Raw genomic sequence first — 21311 nt, forward strand, 5'->3', positions numbered from 1 at the left:
GCCTCAGTCTTCCGAGTAGCTGGGATTCCAGGTGCCCACCATGCCCGACTAATTTTTGCATTTTTTAGTAGAGAGAGTGTTTCAACATGTTGGCCAGGCTGGTCTCGAACTCCTGACCTGAGATGATCTGCCCACCTCAGCCTCCCAAAGTGCTGGGATTACAGGTGTAAGGCACCGTGCCAGGCCTCTTTTGGTGCAATTATTTATTCTTCTGGGCTTACTTAATTTACTACTACCTATATTAAAACATGAACCAAATTGTATTAAAAGTCTTTTTAAATGGTTTGGTTCTGTGTATGGTTTTATCTGTTTCATTATTTCTTTTTAACTTATTCTTTAATTCCACTCTTTTCCTTTTGTGAGGCTACAAGATACTTGTAGATGAGACCTTCGTACAACTAGTGCCATGTATAGGATTCAACACATAGTAGGGTCTCAGTAAGTGTTTAATGAGTGAACTAGATAATCTTATAATGACAGAAAGATGTGAAAATAAGCACCTGAGAGATTTAAGTAGCTGCTGTGGACTATGGGAAAAGTCATTGAATAAGAAGTAGAATGATTTTTGAATAATATTGAAGGTTTAGCTGAGACTGGAAGCCATATATTTATTAAGGGTCTGGTCAGCAGGTGCATTGCTGTAGGCAAGGCAGTGCAACGAAGAAGAGAAGAAAATTTAAGCTCCTCATGACAACAATATGGATCAAATAATTGTCCCAGAGGTCTCAGACAGTAGTTGATAAATGAAGCAACATTGAACCATGATCAAGGTGAGCCTGAGACCGTGAGTGTTGGTCCTGAGACCAAGAACCTCACATGATCCTGAGACTAGGAACACAGGTAATGTTCTAGGATAATAATAACATAATTTCCAAGTTTCTCGTAAAACAAATGGGGATGTTAGTATTATAAAACTGGTGGAAGAAATACCAGAGAAAAACTCACTTTGGGTTTGGATTTCTGACTATTGAACTGAGCAAATTCATAGGTGGTCAGGAGCAGCATGGAAATTATAATTCAAAGGGAAAGAATGAGCTACAGGATCCAACTGGAAGTAAATGTTACTACTTTCTGGCCTTGTTATTTTTCCTCTGCTGGATCTTTGCAATTGGCATGAAATTTTTTCCATAAAAATACCTAACTTTACCTACTTAACTGTCCAGCTACTATTCCATTTCTTTCTTTATCTTTATAGCAAAACTCCTTGAAAAAATTTTACTCATTTTCTCTACTTCCTCTTTTCCATTGTCCCTTGATCCCAAGATTTTGCTCCTATGACTCCATTGAAACTCATCTTTCGACTTCACCAAAGATCTCTAAGTTACTACATTTAACTCATAATTCTTGGTCCTCCTCTTAACTGGCTTATTGGCATCATGATGAAATTGATCACTCCCTCTTCCTTAAAATGATTATTTTTCACTTGACTTCTAGGACTCCACATTCCTTTGTTTTCCTTCAATTTAATTGGCTGCTTCTTCCCAGTTTTCTATGTTGGTTATTGGAACAGGCCTTAGATATGTTTTTTCTTTCTCTTTCTCCCTCTCTCATTACACTATGCTCACTTCCTAGTTTACCTTATCTACTCTTGTGGCTGTAATTAGTATTTATCATGGATAATTCCCAAGTGTATGTTTTCAGATTGAGTATCTTTTTTGACTGTAGACTCAATTGTGCACTTTACATTTCAACTCGGACAGGCAATTGACATCTCACACCTAATATATCCAAAACCACATGTCTAATATATCTTTTCACCTTGCTCTTCCTGCAATAGTTTTCATGTCAGTTAATGGTAATTCTGTTCTTCTAGTTGCTTAGGTTAAAGTTGTTGAGTAATCTTTGACCTACTTCTTCTTCTCACAACCCACATTTAATCTTACTGCAAAACCTATTGGCTGTACTTACCAAAAATATCTCAAGCATGACAACTTTTACCATCCCTCCACTCTCTTTTCTGGCCAAAGCTCCCAACGTCTTCCATCTAACACATTGCAATGGCCTTATAAATGGTTTCTTGGCTTATTTTGAACTATATTCAGTATAGCAGCTGAGTGAGCCTGTACAAATGACAATCAAAAGGCCTAATATCCTGTGCCCCAAACCGCCCAATAGCACTTTTTCTATCCCTCCAGTTCCCCTTCTGGTTTTGTCTAACATGACTCTTGCCCTCACTCTGCCTCTTGGCCTCAGTCTGGCCTCATTAGGGTTCTTCAAACATACCAGGTAAACTCTTGCCTCAGTGCTTTGGTACTTACAGTTTCCTTTGCCTAGAATGTTCTTCTTTAAGAAACCCAAATAATTCACTGTCTGACTTCTTCAACTTCACCTTCCCAGTGAGGCATCCCCTGGCTACCTGTATTAGTCAGTTCTCACACCACTAATGAAGACATACCCAAGACTGGGTAACTTATAAAGGAAAGGTTTAATAGACTCACAGTTTCACATGGCTAGGGAGCTTCACAATCATGGCTGAGACAAAAAAAAAAAAAAACAAAGTCATGTCTTACATGGTGGCAGGCCAGGTAGTGTGTGCAGGGGAACTCCCCTTTATAAAACCCTCAGATCTCATGAAACTTATTTGCTATCACGAGAACAACATAGGAAATACTCGCCTCCATGATTCAATTACCTCCCACCGGGTCCCTCCCATGACACCTGAGAATTATGGGAGCTACAATTCAAGATGAGATTTGGGTGGGGACACAGCCAAACCATCTCACTACTTGATCTAAAATTCTAAAACTTCCCATTTCTCCTTCTCCCTCTTCCATTTTTTCCCCTTAGCTCATTTCTATTTAACAAGACTTAGCATTTTCTAAGAGCAAGTCACTGTCCTAAATGCTGATGAAATATTAACTTTTTAAATAACAATAACAATGCTTTGAACTCAACATCATTAGTCCCATTTTACAGATGAGAAAAATGAAACCCAGAGAGGTTAAGTGACTTGCCCAATGTCAAGATGGATTCAGGCTCTGTAGGTTGTGCTTTTAACTAACACGTTAGGCAGCCTCTCACCATGCAAACATTTCATACATGTTACTTTTTAAATTTTTGGATTTTCTGTCTCCTCGACTAGAATGTAAGCTCTATGAAGGCAGGATTTGTGCCAGTTTTGTTCCGTTCCATTGCACCAGCACCTAGAATAATGTCTGGCACATATTAAATATTCAATAAATATCAGTTGCATGACTGAATGAATGAGTGACTGAATATACAGTTTCTGTCTTTATGAGACTAATCATATTTAATTAAGGAGACATAAAGTCCATGAAGTATTTAGCTCAAAGTCAAGTACTAAATTGCAGGTTACTGTGTGCACAGGGACTGACCACTATATGGGCAATTTGTTGTTGTTGCATATGATAAATTGGTTTAGGAAAGGATTGGTTGGATTCTGACTATAATGTGAATTTCGAGAAGGAAGAGGAAGCTTCCTGTGGGCAGCAGACACTTCATTCATCTCTTGATATTTGGTACTGAATCTCTCCTTTCTCTTTACAGCAAGCTCCTTGTAAGAATAGTCCATGCTGCCTCCATGTTCTTGCCTCTCACTCTTTCTTCAGTGCTTTGCAATAGGGCTTCCATATGCATAATTCAAAGGAAATTGCAACAACAAAGGCCAGTGGTATTTTTAACCATCAATTGCAGTGGCACTCTGAATTTCTCATTTTAATTAACTTGCCTGTGGTATTTGACCAGATCATTGTTTCTTCAGTTTTGAAACTCATCTGATTTTCGTCTAATTCACTGACAATTTATTTGAGTCTTTTGTGAGTTCTTTCTACAGGTAGCTATTCTTCTCCTTTTACTAGTTCACTGTAGGTAATTTCTTCTCCCAATATTTCAATTAAAATTTATATGATTTTGACATTCATACTCAAAGTGTTCCAAATTTGCTTTATTTATCTTTGCTTCAGAAAAATCTCTCCTAATGTACTCTAAGTTTTGGGCACTGGACCATCCTCCAAGCTAGATATATATATAGTAGTTACTTTAGAGTCTTCTCTCTCCTGCCTCATATATCTATATATGGTCAGTAATTAGGCCCTGTTGATTTATTGTCTCAACTATATCTTGTTTTGGTACAGACCTCTTTGTTCTTTAGTATAGGCTTTTAGAATCTTTTCTCTGTACTCTTACTGTAGTTTCCTACTTTGCTTCTCTTCTACCACTACAACCTGTCCAGTTCAACTTTCTTGTCACTACCAGCTTTAATTTTCTAACCTCAAGTTAGAGCATATTATTCCATTAGTTAGAGAAATTATTGATTCCTCATGTACTTTAGGTTAACGAGTTTTTGATAAATGGCTTGTTCATGATCTGGCCCCCCACATACCTCCACAGGCTTATTTAACATTGAATCTGATATTTAATTGCACAGAACCACTAACAATTCCTTAAATAGAGTATATATTTTACATATCTCTGCATCTTTAATCTATACTTATAAAGCTGTTCACATTTTTGGTCTCAGATGAATTCAATCAAGCATAGGGTTCTAATTTCCCCAGACAATTGTTTTGAGTCTTTCCTTTCTGCCTTTTGTATCTTGTACCTACCATTTCTACAAGAGAGGTCATTTTCATGAATGTTTGTCAGTTTTATTATAGGTACACAGACAATAAAGACCACGTACCCTCACAGTGCATGGGGTACTACATTAAATGAATAAACACCAAAGACTATGCATCTATTTTACTGGTAAAACTGTGGAGGGTATCTGTGTATGAAAGTATGAGGAAGTAGTCTTAGAGACACAGTGTAAGGGCTGCTTTCAGAAGTCCTTGAAATCACATAATTTTTTAAAACCATAAGTATTCATGTTAGGTAGACATGATATTTTGAAGATGATATGGCAGTGGAGTGTATAATGAAATTGAGAGAATATAAAGTTTGATGTCCCAGTAGAAAAACATTAAAATAATAAAACGGCAGATTGATGACAAATAAAAAAATTAAAATGCTATAAAAATTGAAGAATGAAAGGATGGGAATTGTCATCAGGATGAAAAAGAAGAAGCAGGTAAACATTACTGTGAGTTTTTAGCTTGAGATATTAGAGAATTAGTGGAATTAGTAAGATGCCAAAGATTTTTAGATATGGAAAGTCATTCTGGAAAAGAGAGAGAAAATATGGACAATAATAGGAAGAGGCTAAGAAAACTGGAAAAAAAGAGTGAGGAGGAGGGAGTGTGAGAAAAGAGTGTTTGACTGACAGGAAGGGTGAGAAAGGGGATGGATAAATGCAGTGCTGCATAGGGCGGAAATTACAAGACTAGATTTCTGGCGTAGTACTTTACCGTAACTATCCGGATGGCCTTCAGCACTCATTTAATCACTCTGATGCTGACTCTGATGCTAATTATGAGGCTTGGATTTTATGAAGCTTACACATGTGTTATTAAGTCAGTTTTGAACTTGTTGGGTTGGAGGAAAACATGGGAAAGTCATGCATGGATATTCTGTAGCGTTAGTGAATGCAAGGTTTGCTCAAGTATAAGTCAGAGCTGGAGATGGAGAGTTGAGAGCCATGGTGGAGACTGTGATGTATTCTCTGAAATCCATTTCCATTTCCTCCTTGGTATATCTTGACCTCATACTTCAGTATCCCTTCAAGTTAAGTGTAATCGTATCACTGAGTTATGGCCAATGTAATGTAGGATCAAAGTGATGGCTGCAACTTTCAGACTGGGTCCTAGAAACAAAAATAAAAACCAAAAGAGACACAAAACTCCGCATAAGTTTTATGCTCACTCTCTCTTTCTCTTTATCATCTATTAACCAGAACACAGAAGATCTAGTGAAGGATCCTGAGGTTCTCATGGTTCGAATGGGGCAATTGCAGAAGAGTTGCCCCAGGAGGCAATTGATAAGGAACACATGGGTGGGATCACCACATGAGCAATCCAAAAGCTTAGCAATTGGCCTTTCATGAATAACACAGACATCATACATAGAGAAGGTGTAGTTGAAGATAGTGATTTAAATCACTGAAAAACTCAAAAGATTAAAGAATAGAGAACTAAGGACAGAGTCCTGAGACACACAATTGGAGAATGCAAAAGATAGAACGTAAATCAATGAGAGAAAAGTAGCAAAACAATTTAAGATGGTTCGTTATCACTGAAATCAAGGCAGAAAAGAATCTCAAGAAAGAAATAGGTCAAGATCAGTCAGAAAGTGCCATTTAGAATGAGCGGAAAGAGGTTATTACTAAATTAACTGAACATAACTGGTAGAAGTTTATTTAAAACAGGAGTAATCTGAGACTTTTTGAAGATGGAAACATAAGAGCCAGTAAGAACAGGGGAATTGAAGAAGCTAGGGAGAGGCCCATGGGGTTAAATTATCATAGAAAGTGGGAATGAGTAAGTTTTATAGTACAGGTAAATGGAGTAACTTAGGAGAGTAAGAGAGAAACTGTCTTTGAAGGGAAAAATGAGAGAACAGAGAATCATCCTGACACAAAAACATGTTTTATTTCTTCAAGATAATAAAGAAGCAATGTTCTGGTTGAAGCTGGGAATGCAAAAAATATTCACAGAGGTGATTATGGATTGGAGCCATGCTGTGGAAAGATGATGAAATAATTCTAAAATCTTGGTGTGACTTCTGATAATTTCTAATACAAATAGAAGTGTGGAATCAAGGAAGAAGAAAAATCTACATGTGCCATAATACATTTTGGGACCATTTAAAATATATCCATCTCTTCTAATTCTAATTATACAACTGATTCAAGTTGGGCAGCTATACCGGTATGGAGAACTGTGGACAAATAACACAAAAGACATTCTTCTCTTTTATGAAATGAGAAGTCTAACCAATGACAGTAACAAGAAGAGCAATTCTTAAGTCCTCTTATTCAAGTACAATAAATTAGTAAAATATTATTGACCATGTTCATGATTTATTGTTCTATTTTTGTTTTGGGAAGACATCTTGAATAGGCTGCTAGTAAGATTAGGAAAATAAAGGACATAGTAAAGAAATGGTAGAATCAGTCACATTTGGCCTCTCTGATACTTAGTTCATCACATGTCAATTCACTAATCATCAAGGTCCACTCAAGTCATAAAAAATTCTGTAATTCTACAAATATAGTAATTCTCATTGATTCAAATCTGTTGAAAAGATTACTACATCAGAGAAAAATAGGTAAGAAAGTGACCATTCTCTGATGTTAGAGGAGAGAAGTCAAATATAGCATTTTTTTAAGACTAAGATTAGTATGAGCATTGGTAAAGTCTCCTCTTCTTCCATTTCCCAAGACGAAGACTAAAGAATACTTCATTCAAATCTTTTTTTATGAATTAAAAACATTAAAAAAATTTTGTGGAGATAGGGTCTCACTATGTCACCCAGGCTGATCTTAAACTCTGGTCTCAATCAGTCCTCCTGCTTAGCCCTCCCCAAATGCTGGAGTTACGGAGTGAGTCACCATGGCTGGCCTCCTTTACATCTTAAAATACCTAGCAACAACCTAAATACTAATCTTGATTCTGCAACTGTTATATTTCAGTTTCTCTTGTTTGTACTGAATGACGTTTACAAAATGCTGCACAGAGGAACAACATAAGTTCTCTGTTTATAGACAAGGAGCAATGTGATAAATGCTGTCACATTTGTTTTCTAAGTAACTCCTGCAGTGGCTTGAGTGATTATATAATTTGTGCGCAAGCTTTAGAATTAATAGTATTGGTATTCATAATACAGCAGAATGTCTACTTAAAGCCTAATAGGATTTCCAGTAAAATTTTCATGGCATAAGGACTGTCTCAGAAATAGACTCTTCTTTTCCTATAAACTAGCTATGTCAACTCCAAGACTCCTTCTGTGTCTACATAGAGGTCATAATGCCTTGGTGCAAATTGGAATTCTAGTTGTAATCAGTTAACATAACCATTGCAATTCATTTAAGAAAAATATTGCTTAACCTAAGAAAAGGAGCATGTTGCTAAGAAATTCTGTAACAATTAGCTGTTGTAACCTTTTGATTTATTAAATAAATATCTTACATGATTTGTCTCAGCAATAAAAAAAGGTGTCAAGTCCGGGAAGACTATGAAGAGGATGATTTTAGCCTTGATCACCTTGTTTTATTCTTTCTTTGATTTTGAGAAAATGAAATAAATCCTGGTAGGAGTAGATCAAAAGGTTATAGACAGGAGGTAGCATCATTCTCTCTCCTGATTAGTCTATGAGGGCAATTAGGCAAGAACTACAAGTCATAATTTTTCTTTCTGTCTATTTTTGGGGGAAAGATATGGCATCCTCTATAGTCACAATCCTTTTGAATGCTATTTTACATGTCGAGATGCCTAAGGTCTCTTACTAATTGGAATACCTTTGCAAGGGACTCATGTTGGGATGACACCTCTCACTGAGGGAGACCATGTGGAGTATAAGACAAGCAGTGAGATACTTTTTACACTTCTGTGATTTCTATGTGCATTTTAAGTTTTGCATAAGTCAATTAACTCTCTCACCCATAACTAAGCTTGTCCAGATCTTCCCCTATTTTTAGATTGTGCTTCATATCTGAAATTGTAGATAATGCACAAAGTAGTGGCTACCTACCATGAGTCTGTCTTTTGGCCTAGTGACCAGAGACCCATATGGGCAAAATATAGGATTATTTTGTTCTACTGTAATTTACTAAATATAACCATAGAAAGGGAACACCTCTGTTTTCAAAAGGTGTTTAGACCTCATCTGAGTGGTTTCTTTTCAATATTTTAAAGTAGAAAAACATTGGTTTGAATTTAGGAGATCTGGATTCAAATCTCGGCTCCATTATGTAAGAGCTAGGCAAGTTACTATCTTAGTCTATTTCTGTTGCTATAAAAAAAAAAAAAACTTAGGCATTTGCAAAAACAGAAATTTATTGCTCACAATTCTGAAAGACAGGAAGTTCAAGATCGGGGCACTGGAAGATTTGACATCTGGTGAGGGATCTTTGTTTCCAATATGGCACCCTGTTGGTATGTCCTCATATAGTGGAAGGGCACAAGAAAAGAACTCACTTCCTGACGTCCTTTTATAAAGGCACTAATCGCTTCCATAAGCATGGAGTCCCCAAGGTTTAATCACCTTTTAACAACCTCACCTCTTTATATGGTTGCATTGGGAATTCTGTTTCAACATGAATTTTGGAGGGACACAAACATTCAAACCATACCAGTCACTTAATCTGCCCATCTCAGTTTTCTCACCTGTAATGTAAAGAATTAATAGTAGTTATCTCTTATAATTGTTAAGAAGATTCAAGAAGGCAATTTATAGAAATTAATTTAGCGCCATCCACTCATCTGGAATATGTTCAGTCTGAATCCTGAGGAAGAGTAAAGAAGCCACTCTCTAAGGAATATATAAAGATCTGGCTTTGCTGAGACTAAGGCAGAGTTGGTATGACAGTGGGGGACCAGCTGAGACATCTGAAGGAAGGGTAGTCTCTGGGAAACGGATGGGAAATGCGGAGGCCAAAGTGGAAGCCACAGGCAGATTCCAGGCAGGGCTGATTCAGTGGGAAAAACCTCAAGCCAGGCAGTGAGGCATAGTCGGAAGAAAATAACAGGATTTGGACTAAGAGCTTGAATGCAACTCATAATTGCATCTGTTGGGTAGATCTCTAAAGATGCGGAGTTGTCACTTATGATTGAGGATGGGACTTTCTAACCTTTGTTTTAGTTATGAACACCTCTCTTGGTGTGAGGAGGTTTGAGGCTAGTGGATTTAGGCTGTGCAGAAAGAGAGAAACAGGGTCCTGCCAGCACTAATAATAGTACAGGCATAAACACTGAGTGGTTTTCCCAGTTCATGCAGGCTGTCTGGCTCTCCTGGCTCTCCTCGTTTCTGCAGGGTCTTATGTAACAGAGATTTTTGAATTAGAGGAGACTAATTCCGAATTATAAGTAAATGACCCATGGGTCCTCACTGGAACTTGTTTTTATCTCTAATATTAAGTGGTGATTGACTACATCCCAAGAAACAGTTTCCCAAAAAGGACAAACTTATGTATTGGCTTTGGTGTCAGATAAAACTTATTTCAAGTCCAGAATCTACCATATATTAGCTGCAACCTTAGTAAATTTATTTGAATTTTAACAGTAAAATAGGGAGATTGATCCTAACCTTATATTAGGATTGAGTAAACCTTATTATTAGGATTATGACGTTTCTGACACTTGGTGCACATCAGTAAGTATTAATGATTACAATTTTGAAAGTGGAATAAACGTATGAAAACAATGACTACTAGTTTAAGTGTTTTCTTGCTTTTTAAAAATTCTACAGATTAGGCCTGGGTAGGATGTGGACATTCCCAGAGAAGGACCATACTTTCCCCGTTGTTCAGTGTTTATTACTTCATATGTTATCTCAATTACATTTCCATTTGCCTTTGATCACTTTGTGTACGGGGTACAAATGTATTTATAGAGCTAAATTTTATTTGTCAGTACCAACATTGTCTCAATATATTTTTCAATGCTATTAACATTGCTTATTAATGGAAGATGGATGGGTAATAATGATAGGAGGAAGTTTTACTGATGCATTTGCTTTCCTCTTTTCCTTTCTTCCTTCAGAAGTTTCTTTAGCATTCCTATCAGCGTGAAATAGGTAAGGATCCTACTGGGCACAGTGTAACTCTTGTGGATAAATGGTACATATCAAGAAATCTGTTGACTTATCATCTAGTGACAGCCGTTCAACTACCTTTCTCTCTACTGTGGAGAGTTGCTGGCTGAATCATCAGAAGTTGATTAATAGTCAAAAAAGAAGAATCTGCTAGGATGTAGTAAATAGGCACTCTCATACACACTGCAGCAGAGGATGAAATGGTTCAACTTTTTATGAAGGGGCATTTAGCATGAATATATACAGTCTTAAGTTCAGATTGCTCTTTGACTTAACAATTGCACAGTTACAAAATAATTCTAGAGACATAATCAGATAAATGTGCAAAGATGTATATACAAGGATGTTCACTGCAGCATTGTTTATAATAATGAAAAATTAGAAACTGCCTAAATGGTCAATAAAGCAGGCTTGGTAATGATACTGTTATAAGACAGAATAATATGGGCATGTTTTCAAATGCTATAAAAACTCCATAATAATATAAAAATTTTTTCATAAATATCTGTAATGTCAAGTGAATAAAAGCAAAACAAAAAGCTGTATGTTTAGGTAACATTCTGCATTTGTAATAAAATATTTGTTTATATACTTCAAAAAACTATAGGAATACGTATCAAAAGGCACAAGAATTGTGCTAGTGTGTTGGTGCTGTCATAGGTGATCTTATTTTCTTCTTAAACTTATCTGCCATAAACATAATTTGGCTTTATAATCACTCAAACATAATTGTAAATTAGGAGGCCTGCCTTTGTGCTGCCAGAGCAGAGGTTTTTATCTCTTTTCTTCACTGCTCTGTGCCCAACAACTAGAAGAATGTCTGGCTATTTTAGAGGCTCAATAAATCTCTGTTTAATGAATAAATATTCACTGTGTTCTATATTCTCAAGCATTAATGGAGATTGAGCACCTTCTCAGGACAGTTGTGCTGAAATAAATGGGAGCCTAAATGACTCAACTTCCCAAAGGAACCTTCATGTACAGAACAATATCAGAGGTTTAAGGCAGTAAATTAATGCTTTAGGATACCCCCAGTTTAATTTACATTATTTGTAGAGTTTAAGGTGGGAGCCAGGTGTCAAAATAGATAACAAATGGCTGTGCCTAAAAAATTACTCATCCATTTGTTTATCCATTTATTCAACAGACATTTGTTGCATGCTAATTTCTTATGTGTGTTGTGAAAAGTGCTGGGAGTATAACATCAAACAGGTAAAGATCTGCAGTTTAATATTTCATAGTGTTGGCTGCCCAACATCTCCTTCTTTGTGTTTGGAGAATTTCTCCTCTTATGAGACCTGTATCTTCAAGGTAGATGTCAGAAACTTAATTTTCAAACCTTTTTTTAACAACCAGGGCCCAAGAATTTGATTTAGGTTTCTCCCATCAGACATTTCCAAGCAAGATTTTGATTAGGAAACATGGTAGGAAGAAGAAGGCACATTTCAGAATCATTTCCTGGTGAGAATGACGGGGAGAGAGGCAGTATTACATGGGTTCCAGCAGTGGCACCATGGAGTCCACACAGGCAGGAAAATCTAAGGTGCCTGTTCCCAGCAGCAGCAGTGGAAAACTGTGTCTTGTTAGCAATCTTCCAATGTAATTTGGGTATTGTCCTGGATGGACAGCCTGCAATAATTCTTTGACCTTCCTAAAGATCCTGTGAAATGCCTAATTATATCTCACAGTGTGTTTCCCTTTTTACCAGTGATAGGATACCCAATAGAACACTTGCAATGATCTTGTTTTCCACCTCACCGCAGCTGCATACACTCATGGTCACACATACAATGTGCCATTACCAAAACCCCGTTTCAAGTGTCCCATTCTTTGATTGCCACTTTTCCCTCCAGGTCACTGCTTCAATTTCTCCCACTCCAATAACCCCTAGAATGGCTGATCCTACTCATTTTATTGTCTGTGGCTCCCACTCATGTCCTCACTTTCTTCCTTTGTTGGTTCACTTTGTGGTTCATCACTGTAAGTCATCATTTGCATTCACTCTCAGCTCCCCTGCCATTCTTTTCCGCTGTCAAACTCACCTGAGAAGACCCCATTGTGGTTAAATCCAACCTTCTTTCTCCTTCATCCTGGCATCCTAGCAGTCGAATGAGACTGATATAAAATACACTAACATGCTGACTATCTCATATTATATCTCACTATATGTATTGCACCTTAGTCCTGTCCAGCCAGCCAAATATGGCCCTGCTCCATCAGCTGTCTCTTGCACACTGAGATGATTTCTTACCACATCCCTCCCCTTTCCTCTCCCCATCTATAAGATGTTGAGCCACCACAGATACTGCCTCACTTGCATCTACTCCCAAGTACTCTGTATACCTGTCTTGTACAGTTGAACTGTCCCTGACCCATAATGTCATCCCATCATTTTACAACCTGTATCCCACCTTCAATCACCTATTAAAGGACATGACATTGGGTTCCCTCAATCCTATATCATTACCATTTCCCTCTTAACTGGATCATTCCCACTAGGGTAAAATATGCTGTGATGTATCCTAGTAATATTCTCTGACTTCACTGCCCTTCTCAGTAAATTAACCACTTCTCTGCGCTCTTCTGTAGCGCACACCCTTAAACACGTTGTCAGTGTTCATCATTTTCACTTTCCTGCATCTGCAGTCACCTTAGGACAAGCTGCCACCACCAGTTTTCACCTGAACGACTTCTCTGTGGTCTCCCTGCCTCTTCACTGACACACCTATAGGCTCCTCAAAGCAGCTAGAGTGAGTTTTTAAAAGTAGAAATAAGGTCAAGTCACTCTTTGCTTAAAATTTCCCGTGCTTTCACTATATTCATGTAAAAGTCAAAAGCCCTTGCCAGAGCTTACAAGAGCTTAGATTGGCACTAGGCTACTTTTCTGACCTCATCTCCTACTCCTCTCACCCTCCTCCAACTCCTACTGTTCTTCTTTTTCTTTTCTTCAAATATTACAATATGCTTCCACCTTGAAGCTTGTGATTTGCTGTTCCTTCTTCCTTGAATATGCTTTCCTGGAGCAGTCACATGTCTTCCTCCCTCAATGAAGGATTTTGCTCAAATGGTACACTGTCATAGAGGATTTTCCTCCTCCTCTGCAATAGCTGCTCACCACGCCCATCACTCTTTGCTTACCCTAATTTCTTCTTGTTTGTAAAACTTATTACCTCTGCCATATATTAAGTGCTTTTTAAAACTATTTCTCTATTCCCATTAGAATATTATCTCCATGAGAGTGAGGATGTTGTTTTGATCACTGATATGTTCCCAGTGATTAGGGATATTGAATAAATATTTGTTGAAAGAGTGCCTGGGGTTGTATGAGAGCAGAGGAGGGAACATCACACTCTTCTTAGGAGGTTCTTCTCAGAGGAGGTGACTCTGGAACTAGTATTGAAAGATGGGAAATATGCCAGGCAACAAGTGAAGGCAAGAGGAGAGAACATCGTGGGAGGGAAATGATATATTCAGAGGCAGAGAGAAATGGAAATATTGATCTTAGAGAGAAAAGTATTTCCATTATAACTACAGCTTAGGAATAGATGGAGTAGAGGTGGAGATAGGGTTTTCAGAGATAAACCTGGAATGGTAGACACTGTAAGTGTGTTAGGCTCTGTCTTCCACAGTTTAGCAGTGTCACTTTGTGAATACTGAACCATTCCACAGACTTTTTTCCTATATTTTTCATATGCTTATATTTTTTAGTATTGGAAAGAAAATTAAACCACTCTATATTGCTGTGGATGAAATGATGCAGAACTAAAAATCCAATTGCCTAATTTATGTCATCCTCTCTGAAAATGCATCTAATGCTTCTAGTATTTTCCAGCCTTCACCAAGTAGTGTAGCTTTATATATAAACTATGTACATGAGCTAGGTTTGTATGAAGTGACAAATCCGAGATCAAGTCATTCTTTATCTGAATAAACAATGTTGACTTGTGCCAATCTCATTCAAGAACATAAATAGAGAGGATTATTTTCATCATATACAGTGTTTTTTAATCCTTTAAGGCTCTGATCAAAGCTATGGATGGTCTATCCAGAAAAATATGCATAAACACACATAAGCAATTTTGAATAAAATTTCAGAAGGTATTAGATACCAACCCAAGATTGTTCATACTTTCGTCATGTCCATTGGCTGGGCTAGTATCCCCTTTTCTGACACATTTTTTTTTTTGTTTGTGTGTTACACATATGGTGCCTACCAAGTTAGAAGAGTGTGAAATGGTTTAACTAAACTTGCCTGCCCACCTCATAGATTTTTCTTGGGAGCCAAAATTATTATATATGTGAATGTTCATTTTAAAGCATTGAATACACTCCAAGAGTTGTTACTTTTCAAAGTTAAACACTTGTGAAAGATTGTTAGCATGTGATTTTAAATAATATATGTGATGTCATTATTTATCCAGTGTGTTTCTGAATGATTTATAAAAGCACTGGATTCTCTAAAGATCTAGAAAGTTTGGAAAATAGTCTCTCAATGAAAAAACAAGATAAGCATATAAACAGTATTTTAGATTAACTGAATGTAAAACAGGCCAAATTAGAATACAAGCATGCATCACTTAATGATGGGGATACATGCTGAGAATTTGTTGTTGGGCAATTTTGTTGTGTGGACATCATAGAATGTATTTACATAAATCTAACTGGTATAACCTAGTATATGCCTAGGCTGTACAGTATAGTCTATTGCTCTTAGGCTACAACTTGTACAGCATGTTACTGTACTGAATGCCATAGGGAATTGTAACAAAATGGTAAGAATTTGTGTATCTAAACATATCTAATAGAAAATATACAGTAAAAATACAGTATTCTAATCTCATGGGACCACAGTCATATACATGGTCTGTCATTGATGAAAATGTTGTGTGATACATGACTGTATTTCCCAGATTATTGACCAAGCAGTTAAATGGTGACTTACACTATTTAGTCTCAAAGGTTGACCAATAAACCAAATGTAATGGAGATTTTTATTGGCTATATTTTTGGTTGCAAACATTAAAAAACACAACTCAAAAGGCTTAACTCTAGAAAAAGTATATTGTTTCATATAGAGTTTCTATATAGGATGATTCAAGTGTCACCAGGAATTAAAGTTCCTTCCATCTTTCCACTACCATGATTTTGGATCAAGCTAGTCTTGATCCTCAGGTTAGCTTCCCTTAGATTGCAGTCTGACTACCATAGTTCCATAGTTACATCCAGAAATGTCAGATTTCAGAGAAATAAAATGACAATCTCTTCTTTGTGCTTCTTTTTCTAAGTTGCTGTCCTTAGACTCACGAGACCTGCTTCTTAGATCTATGACCGGAATGGGTCATAGTTCCATCCATAAACCAGTTATTGAAAAACAGTATGAGTTAACCCGATAGAGTTAAACTATTCAGGATTTACTCCTGAACTGAAAACAGAATTATATTCCATAAAGTATAGATATATGGATAAAATTAGGGCTTCCTTAGTGAGCAAGAAAAGAAAAATTACAGGGAGGCAACCATCAATCTCTCCTACAAGAGTTAAATAGAAACATGAAGAAAAAAAGTTTTTTAGTAAAATAAGATTATTTAGAGTGTGTGTTTGTAATTTTAGTTTCAGTGGATGATAGGTGGATGAAAAATGTCAGATTATTAGCTTCTTAGAAACTGATCAATATGCTTTGTGTATACAAATGGAAACAGTCATAGTTTTATCAGAAATATCAGTTAATATTTGAGAAGATAGTGTTGTGGTTACCATGAATAAGTCATGTATCCTTTGTGAGACTGATTTCCTCTTTTGCAAAATGCAGATAAAGCAACTTGCCCTGCCTACCTCAAAGACTTTCCTTGGGAGCCAAAATTATTATATATGTAAATATTCATTATAAAGTATAAAATATAATCCAAAAGTTGTTACTTTACAAGCGGGAGGAAGATCTACAATGAAATTCGTGAGTCAAGCAGGAGTTGTTCCAAATTATCCTTACATATTTTTCCGAAAGTTAAACAAATCCATGTGATATTTTTGTTTATAGTCTATTTCTCTCAGATTTCAAAACACTTGACATAAATGGTCATTAAATTGCTGTCAGTGAAGTAGTTTATAAGCACTATTCATTTCTTGTTTAGAAAAAAAGCCATTTAGAGATCTTGACTTGCACAGGAACAAACAATGTAAAGGTAATGAAACTAGAAATAGAATCATGTTTTTAAATATCTGGCTCAGATTTTCTTTCTAGAATTTGACCATTTTGACATTAAAAATACATTATAACATTTTGTCTTAGTTTCTTTTGTCACCTACAACAGTGGCTTTAAAACTTTTTAACTGTGAAAGAAAAATTTAACTTTATATTATGAACCACTACAAACACACACTCTCTTTCTCACAAACACACACACACGCCACCTGTCTCTACACAAATATATGCATATAAAATGGATATGAAAGTACAGGAAAACAGTACATGCTGCTTTATGTGAAATTACCTGTGATATTTAACACTGTTACAACCTACTAAATCAATTTTATAAATGACCGATAGGCTATGATTCATACCTTATAAAACACTAGTCTACAAATCAGTGAAAACAGTGGCAATCTAGAGACTTGGGGTTCTGTCCATCCAGCAGAAGTCCGACAGATGTGTTTTGTTAGGCCTGAGCACTGTGTTTATTTATTTGTTGACTTTTTATAATTAACCCAACTTTTACCTCAGAACTACTGAAAATATCTAAGGCAAGGCTTGAGTGTGCATATTTTGGAACATTCTTACAGTTGAGATCACAACTGTTCACATTTTTCCTGAGCAATTTCATCCCATCCCACGGTCTCACCACCAGCAGTATCCTACTGGACTGGATGCCCATGTATCATCATACTCAAGATGTTCCAAACTGAACTCAAGATTTCCAATCTCATCCAGCTTACTCCTCCCTTTGTCTTCAGCGTCCCCATCCCATACCCACGTTATCTTCCACAGCAGTTTCCAGGCTCTACATTTTTTACCTATGGAGGGCATCACCATAAACTCACTTGGCAGTGAGTTAAACTCCTTTTTATTCATCTTTCCTCCGCTATGAAATTAATTAACCTTACTTGTTACTTCCACTGTCACAGCGCTTGCCTTAGTTCAGGGCCTCATCATTCTTTACTTGGACTGTTGCAGTGTCCTTCTAAGCATGTTTCCTTATCTCTCCTTGTTGTCTTCAAATCAGTTATTGATGCCAGAAGCCAGAAAGATCCTAGGAGGGTTTTCGCTTAAAGTTCTTCAGTGACTGCCTTGTAATAGGATAAAATCTCAACTCTTTTCTGGCAGCAAATCAAGAGCAAGGTCCCTATGAGCTGATTTGTAACTGACTTCCCCCATTGTAATCACTGCAAATCCTTTTAGATCCATCTTCAATTTAGCAAGTTCCCAATACATTTCACACTATTTCGTGCTTCTGTACCATTGTACATAACTATCCTACAGACAGAGTTCCTTTATTTGATTCCCAGCTCTGGTCTTTTCTTCTTTCAATCAATATTTGCACATCCTGCCTGATGTTGTGGAGATATACTTGTCTTCCTTCCTTCCTTCCTTCTTTCCTTCCTTCCTTCCTTCCTTCCTTCCTTCCTTCCTTCCTTCCTTCCTTCCTTTCTTTCTTTCTTTCTTCCTTCCTTCCTTCCTTTCTTTCTTTCTTTTTCTTTCTTTCTTTCTTTCTTTCTTTCTTTCTTTCTTTCTTTCTTTCTTTCTTTTTCTTTCTTTCTTTCTTTCTTTCTTCTTTCTTTCTTTCTTTCTTTCTTTTTCTTTCTTTCTTTTTCTTTCTTTCTTTCTTTCTTTCTTTTTCTCTTTCTTTCTTTCTTTTTCTCTTTCTTTCTTTCTTCCTTTCTCTCTCTCTCTTTCTCTTTCTCCTTCCTTCCTTCCTCCCTTTCTTTTTTCTTTCCTTCCTTCCTTCTTTCCTTCCTTCCTTCCTTCCTTCCTTCCTTCCTTCCTTCCTTCCTTCCTTCCTTCCTTCCTTCCTTCCTTTCCTTCCTTTCCTTCCTTTCCTTCATTTCATTCCTTCCTTCCTTCCTTCTTTCTTTTTTTTGGCAATGTCTCACTCTGCTGGATGGATCTCAGCTCACTGCAACCTCCTTCTCCTGGGTTCAAGTGATTATCCTGTCTCAGCCTCCCAAGTGGCTGGGATTATATGCACATGCCACCATGCCCGGCTAATTTTTGTATTTTTAGTAGAGGCGGGGTTTCACCATGTTGGCCAGGTTGGTCTCAAACTTCTCATCACTCATGACCTCAAGTGATCCGCCCACCTTGGCCTCTCAAAGTGCTGGGATTACAGGTGTAAGCCACTGCGCCCAGCCAATACACTTGTGTTCTAATTCTAAGTCCCTGTGAAGGTTAATTTTGTGTATTAACATGACTGGGTCAAGGGATGCCCAGATAGTTGGTGAAACATTATTTCTGGGTATTTCAGTGGGGGTGTGTCTGGAAGAGATTAGCATTTGAATAAGTAGACTGAGTAAAAAAGACCCACCTCCACCAGAGTGGGTGAGTATCATTGAATTCATTGATGGCTCAAAGAGAACAAAAAGGCAGAGGAAGGACAAATTCTCTCTCTCTTCTTAAGTTGAGGCATCTTTTGTCCTCATACTTTGAAGTTCCTAATTCTTGGACTTTCACACTCAGACTGAATTATGCTACTGTCTTTCCTCATTCTCCAGCCTGTGGGACTTCTGGTCCTCCATAACCATGTAAGTCAATTACCATAATAAATATAATACACACACACACACACACACACACACACACACACACACACACACACACACACATATCCTATTGCTTCTGTTTCTCTGGAGAACTCTGACTGATACAGTCCCTTAATCTTTTTCGTGTGTGTGATTTTATGCAAAATACCTCTCTGCACTTTAGCCTGTCCCTTTGACTTGTGGGAATCTTTTCAGGGTTGGACTAAATACATGTGAAATGCACAACACAACTTCTGGGCATCTACACAGACATTTGCTAACCCTTGATTTCGTGTTTGTAAGTTAAATCTAAGTCTTTTGTGTAGCAAAATTAACATAGTTAAAATATTTTGGTTCTGAGGAAATGATGTATTGTCTAAATATACACTTTCAAATGTTTGTATATTTATTGACAATCTATGCCAGATCTAAAAGTAATCTGGAGGTAAAAAGTGAATAAACTATTGACACTTTAATCCATATTGTTTTGCATCAATATTACAAACTGTACACATTCTTGGGACATTTGTGTATTTCTGATAATTATAATGACTTCTATAAAATATTTGGTAGCATCATATCTTCTTGTTTTCTTTGGTAGGAAAGTGGGAGTGAGGAGTGGCCTCAAAGTGAAAATATTGAAAACCTACTTAGTTTTTGTAACCAAAGCATCACAGTGCTTTGAAAAAATGGCTACAAATTGATCAATTTGGAGAGGTAGTTAGTCAACTGTAGCATTAATATGACTCACACAAAAAAATCTTTAATAATCTCTGTAAAAAAGTAAATAGCGTTTCAATGAAATTTGGAAACAATGTCTTTATTTGTAAGAAAAGAAGAAACAGAAAAAAGGGACCACACGGTGTTGGAGCATGAATAGGGCTTGCAGCTTAGTGAGATTTAAGTGTAAAGTGAGACAAACGAATCAGAAACACAGGTATACAATAGGCAGAAATGGCTGCTGAGGCAGAGAGAGGGCTGCAGGACTTATGGGCAAATCTCGCCTTAGTTTAGAGATTGCTAGGAGAAGAATAGCTAAAGAGAGGCATTTTAGTTTACAAAGCTCTTCAGGACATTATCCTAATCTCACTCTCCTGGGGAAATATTGCACACAAAACATTTTGCATGGGAAGAGGTGCTATATTTCCTGAGGGCAGCCTCTCAGGAAAGAAAGGGAGCTGGCCATGGGATTTATTCTAGATGAGTAATAGGAACCAGAGAATAATTGAAGGCATATTAAAATAGTATAAATATCCACAGCAGAGGAAATTTTTATACAGGGTCTAGGGAATTAGAATGAGGAAAAAGGTGAGCAAATTAGCAAAATCAAATTTTACTTCTGCTTTTCAGGGAAAAGAACTGGAACTCGGCTATTCAGAAATAAACTGTGAAGAAAAGTGACCAAAAGCTATGACACAAAAGAGGCACTAATTTCTAAACGACAAATCCTAAGACGTATTGCTCTAGACCGATCCTCTGTCAGAACAAGATTAAATGGATAACCCATTTGGTCTTTTCCATCTCTAGCTCCTTTTTATTTCCACTTCCATTATTCTATGAATATACAAGAAAGGGAAATATAATATTGTTAAAGCTCAGGCATGATTTATTGACTCACTGTATCTTTAAGATAGCACATGTACTTTGTGTTGTTATATTTGATAGCACATTTTTTCATGAATAATTGTGAATGGAGTAAACAGACTCATAAAGCCTGTTTAAAGTGTCAGTGCATAAGTTACTGCCAGTGGTGTCTTGGGGCTGCATTAACTTATACGTGTAATTTTTCTTCCTTCCTCTTCCTTCTCTCCTCCCCTTTTTAATTAATAGATTTTCTCACTCATGAGCATTTAGCATCGCCTTGTTTGCCTGATGCAGTTCCCTTTGGGGTTTCGCCTGTGGATGAGGCGGAAGAACTTGGGGGAAACAGCTTG

The 21311-nt window shown here is 37.0% G+C and overlaps 1 long non-coding RNA gene across 1 annotated transcript in view; it reads left to right on the plus strand.

Moving 5' to 3' along the window:
• Window positions 1-20941, plus strand: part of LOC126943830 (uncharacterized) — a 31811-nt gene extending 10870 nt beyond the window's left edge. The window contains exon 4 of the long non-coding RNA XR_007721870.1: window positions 20728-20941. This is a non-coding gene — a long non-coding RNA (uncharacterized LOC126943830). The remainder of the gene's footprint in view (window positions 1-20727) is intronic.
• The last annotated feature ends 370 nt before the right edge of the window (window positions 20942-21311 follow it).

The sequence above is a fragment of the Macaca thibetana genome, chromosome 1 (genome assembly GCF_024542745.1).
Source record: "Macaca thibetana thibetana isolate TM-01 chromosome 1, ASM2454274v1, whole genome shotgun sequence".
NCBI lineage: Eukaryota > Metazoa > Chordata > Mammalia > Primates > Cercopithecidae > Macaca > Macaca thibetana.